Below are 6000 nucleotides of genomic sequence, written 5' to 3' on the forward strand. Positions count from 1 at the left end.
CACTCTTGCCAACAGGTGCTACTTTGGACTGAGTAGGCAATTGAAAAGTAAAGTCCTCTCTCGGCGAACCAAAATCAAACTCTACAAGTCGCACATTATTCCCGTCCAGCTTTATGGTGCAGAAGCTTGGCCGATGTCAACATCAAATGAGACGACACTAGGAGTTTTCGAGAGGAAAATTTTGCGCAAGATTTATGGTGCTCAGAACATTGGCAACGGCGAATACCGCAGACGATGGAACGATGAGCTGTACGATTTATACGACGACATTGACATAGTCCAGCGAATAAAAAGATAGCGGCTACGCTGGACAACATGCCGAATGGTCGAAAACACTCTAGCTCTGAAAGTGTTCGACACAGTACCGACCGGAGGAAGCCGAGGAAGGGAAAGGCCTCCACTCCGTAGGAGGGATCAGGTGGAGAGCGACCTGGGTGCACTTGGAATCTCCAACTGGCGCCGAACTGCGAAGGAAAGAGAGGAGTGGCGCGCTCTCATCGATTCGGCTATAACTGGCTAAACGTTTCAACGCCAATTACATACATACAATAAAATCAATAAGAATATATTTAAAGAAATTTTCGATATTCAAACGATGTTGATTAGCTTTAATGATAGCAATTATTTTCTTTATAAAAATTTTTTACAACACCCAAGTCTTTAAATACTAATTTCATCGAACTAAATTGTGTGTGTATGAACACTTCACTCAATTTAAGGCTTAATTACTCTAGCAATATAGTGTATTGGAATTAAACAAATATTACAATATTGATAAGATTTTGTTCAAGTTCATCAGAGTTTTATGCCTCTTTTTAATCATATTTTAGTCAAAATCCGTCCTCAAAAGCAAAGTTCAGGCATTATGGAGCTATCGCTGAGCTTTCTTCTATTTTAACTGGGTCCAATTGATCCAATTATGTAATGACTGTGTAATTCTCTAAGTATATAATAATCTTAGTGATTCATCATCTAATATTTAAAAGCATTATCAATTTTTATACATAACTAAATATTTTAATTACATAACGAACTTAGTAAGCTGAGCGCTAAGCTTGCTTTCTGTACTATGTCAGTTATCTAAGCTCACACTTTTCTCACTGCTGCAAAAAAAAAGTAATTTGAACAGATGCAAAATTAATCAGCACGCATGATCATACGCTTACAATTAAGCTCGTATGTATGTGAGTGTGTGCCGGTGTGTGTGAATAGATAGTCATATTGCCATTGCCATAGCCGCCATTCGATGCAAATGCAACCTAAATTTATCAAGCGTAAAATACTGACTTATCGCCAATAAATATGCATTTGAATTTATTCATTTACTAAAAGCAGCGCGACGCTCAGCCAGGCAATCAGTGACGCCAGCAGGCGACACGCAAATGAATTGTATTATTGTACAACAAACTAAGCATTCAATGCGGGGACTGCTTAGACGAACTGCAACAGAGAGTGAGCGGAGGCGTCAGGTGCATTCAAATCCGCATAATGCTCGCTGGCGTTGGCGGAGAAGGAGACGGGTGGCTGCAGCTGGGGTACCGGCAAGATGACGACACTAAGCGCGTGCCCGAGCGCTAAAACGATCAAACGCATACACGCACTCACACACTCGTATATGTTTGTATAGAGCTTTGCACCTACTCACCCAACGCTAACGACTACTGTCCGGTGACTGATTGCTGACCTAAAAAGCCGGCTCTAGTGCATTTCTACTTTTTATTTGCACGCACACACACAAGCAACAAATTCACACACACATGCAAATGTGCAATAGCATTCACCGGCTTTGACTTTTCGTACGACAGTGACAGTTAGAACGTCGACAGCGACGCCAACTGCCACTGTGCTCGTTTCTCTATGCAAGAAACGGTCGCGCGGTGCATCGTGTACCGCTGCCTGACCGCTGTGTCATAAGGCTGTTTGTGTGTGTGTATGCATTGGCGCTTTCTTGCTATTTTTCCGACATATTTGCTTTGCATACTTTTCTTTTTGTTGTTGTTTTTGTTTTTAGTGCTCATTCGCCGATCTGTTGGCGCTGCAGCACCGTAATCCGCATTTAGCTTAGTTAATTTGTTTTTTAGTTTTGTGAGTGACACCTGAAAGCTGGGCGTGTATTGCTGTCTCGAATTGTTGTTGTTGTTGTTTATATTTATTGGTTAGTAATTCTTTGCTTTGTAGTTGAAAATTGTACAAGCTCTTTGATATTTGAGCTTCTTGAAAATTGGGTAATACTATCGAAGCGCCGTTAAGAAGAGGTTGTGGTATCAAGGTTGACGAGAAATTGTTTTTCTTTGATCAAATGTTTTTTTAACGGCGACCCATAAAAAAAGTTTTTTTAAACTCTCGCAACAAAGTTGCTAAGAGAGTATAGTAGTTTTGTTCAAATAACGGTTGTTTGTAACATCCAAAACTAAACGAGTTAGATATAGGGTTATATATACCAAAGTGAACAGGGTGAAGAGCTTTGGATGTAACTTTTTTGGAGAAGTGGGACCGCCCCTACTAAGTTTTTTGTGCATATCCCGTAAACTACTTAAGCTATATCAACCAAACTTTCTAGAGTCGTTTCTGGTTTTGGTACTACTTTATAAAGTCCAAAAATGGAGGAAATCGGATTATAACCACGCCCTCCTCCCATACAAAAGTTATGATGAAAACTACTAAAAATGCTTTCATTCAGTACGGGAAAACACTAGATACATTCATTATAAAGAAGGTACAGAAGAGCAGGACTCAAATTGATATACAAAATTTTAAATGGGTATGGCTCCGACCACTTATGGGTCAAAAACCATATCTCCGAAACTACTCGACAAATTTCAATGAAATTTGGTTTGCGATATTTTCCTTGTATCCCAATGATATGTTGTGAAAATAGGCCACATCAGTCCGCAATCACGCCTACTTCTTATATACCAGAACTTTGAAGTCGATCTGAATCGTTTACTTTACAATATATAAAGTAGGCACTAATGAACATATCGGTACAGAGCTTTGCATAAATACTGCACTTATAGTGTGGTATCGCTCTTCTAAAAATCGTCGAAATCGGACTATAATAAATAATCAAGGCCCCATATATCGAACATGAGGAACTCAGTGCTTCTAATTTTTTTTTTTACCGAAAATATTGGCAAGTCTCTCAGATATTTTGAAGAAATCGGATCATATCTTTACCTAACTCCCATATACCTAATATTAGGGTTTCCAACTTTCTATGGAATATGTGGGTCAAATTGTTTGTTATATTAATAAAATAAATTGCGGTTACACCCGAACTTAGCCCTTTCTTACTTGTTATAATTAAAAAATATCCACTCTATGTAACACCCAATGGCTATTTCCTTATATTTAAATTACCTCATTTGTTGCTGAAGCCATTTATTTAAATTGTAAGTGTTTCACTTGGGACTTACCTAAAAAGAAAGAAATAAATATTCAATATTAATATTTAAATACATTATTATTATTATTATTTTCTAAAATAATTTTTTTTAATAAAATTTCTTTCCTTTCCTTTAATTAATTTTCGGAACTATATCAACCCATGAGTTTATAATTTTTTTTCCTCAAAAAAACTTTTTTCTAGAAATTTTTCTCATTATAAAAAAGTACACATTCATTTCGAGTAAATAAAGTTTGTTTGTGTCAACGCTCTTCGAAGAATTCAATCAGTAATTCGCTAGAGGTTTTTTTAAATTAAATTTATACAAGCAATTAGCATCTAATTCCGGTAATATCGGCGCCATGCGATTATTAACATTGCTGAGTTATCTATTTATTTTGGGTAATACCTTGTGGTGAACATTCAGAATTTCTTTTTCAGAAAAAGTACCGGTTACGCATTTTACGTAAATTCTTGGCTATATTGTTTTTATAACTACTCATTTCTGAGTATTTGCATGATTTCTGAAGTAGAAATTATAAATGCATTAACTCAGCTTTAAATATATGCTAATATAATATAATTTTTAGTTGATTGATTGTGTGGGAGAATACGCAAAGTGAGTCAGATAGGGTTTGAAGAGTTGTTATATCCGAGTTTCTTTTAATACAAAATAATTATGAAACATATTTGTAATTGGTTTCAGAAGTAGTGATTTAGTAAAGTAATAGTCGAAGAGTTCTCGTCCTAAGACCAGCAAAACCTTAAAATATACACTCATTAACCCATTCGATCCCATTGTACTCGCTTGGGTTCAGACAAAAATAGTTTGTTTTTTTCCCAAACGAGTACAATTGGATCGAATGGGTTTTCTGCACCATTTTTTTCTGTACCCAAGCGAGTACAATGGAATCGATTGAGTTAAGCAAAATTAGTCACTTAAGACCTGACTGTTATATTTATTATTTTAAGCAACGTCTGCTCTTCATTCATTTCCAATACATCTTTGCTATTCTATTGCTTCTAATAAACATTTATCACTGACCCTATTCAGCAAAAGCTAAAACTTCACGCTTTCCAACACTGACAATTTTCTATGCAAAAGAGATGAGCAGAGCATAAAAATGTGCCACTGAGAAATACAGACAGTATTTACTAGCCATATATATATGTAATATATGTATAGAGCTCAACAATGTGCATTTATCTATATATTTGTAGTATATAGGCGCCAGAGACTTGAAAAACAAAAGAAGTTTGAGAAAAATGCAAACGAGCAGCAACTTGAAAGTAAGGTTATAAAGACAAAAGCGAAAATTGCTTTTTATTGTTGCACATTTTCAGTTTACGAGCGCTTGTAGAAAATGGGTGTCATGCTCAGATCATCATACACAAAAAAAAAAAACAAAACCATATTTCTCATGACAGCATTATGATAGCCAAGTATCAATAGACAATTGGAGAATTGAATAATATTTGTTGTACTCTTCTGCCATCTGGACACAATGAAATCGTTAAAAATGAAGTTTGTTTTCCAATTAAAAGCTCATAGATCAGTTACAGATCATATTCATAGCTACAGCTGAATCGTGAGAAATTGCAAAATGTTAGGGAAACATTTTTGTTTTTTATATACAGCCAAACTATGTACGAACACGCAGTCGCTGACGAGCTAATTAACGTTTTTGTATTGAGCAGTTTTAGCTGAAGTCACGTATTTTACAGGTTAAAACCTAAAAAGCTTTCAAGCGCTTTTAGTACACACTTTAGTATTGTACTATGAAGTGTTGCCTCCGAAGCGTGCTACTCCCAACACTCACTTCAAATTAATAATTCATTTTGTATTTCAAAAAGTTCCTTCATCTTTTCTACCGTTAGGCCCCACGGTTACAACACACGAACGAACTAACATGCTCAACGGAAATCGGAAATATACATATGTAAGCTAGTTTAGTTGTTTGTCTGCTTGTAAAGTGTGGTCGAAACATTTAGTCATTCCTGCCGCTGGTCATGCACGGACTACCCAAACCAGCGGCCTACAAGCCAAGCGCAGGGTCATTGCTGTACTTCTGTGCGCTCGAACTTTGATTAATGTTCGTGCATTGCGTGTTTGACTGTGGCTTTCTGTAGAATGTTTCTTGCTTGCCATGGGCTCAAGCATAAATATACATAAGCATATATAACTCTTTCATACATATATATCGTAAAAAGAAAATAGTAAAGAAATCAGTGAGGCAACAAGTGTATTGAAACCTCGTGAAAGCGGTTTACATTAATCATAACAACAATAAAAATAAAATACAACAAATTTGTAAATGCGTAACTGCCCATAAAAACGCCTTTTTCCGAATCGTTTAAAAATTATGTAATTTAAATGATCCATTACACAATTTTCAATTTAATGATCTGCCGCTGTTCTTATTGTTTGTCGATTTGCTTTTGTGCGTAAAGTGATCTATTTTTCCGATTTTAAGAATTTTAATTGGATTGCGATTGATTTTTGAAGTTGAAATATTCTAGAAAATGATTCAGGATGTTTCTTCTCATAACTAAGGGTTATTTTTTGAATATTTTTCTTGGAAATCTTTAAAAAATAGCTCAAAATTTCAATAAAC

The sequence above is a fragment of the Zeugodacus cucurbitae genome, chromosome 3 (genome assembly GCF_028554725.1).
Source record: "Zeugodacus cucurbitae isolate PBARC_wt_2022May chromosome 3, idZeuCucr1.2, whole genome shotgun sequence".
NCBI lineage: Eukaryota > Metazoa > Arthropoda > Insecta > Diptera > Tephritidae > Zeugodacus > Zeugodacus cucurbitae.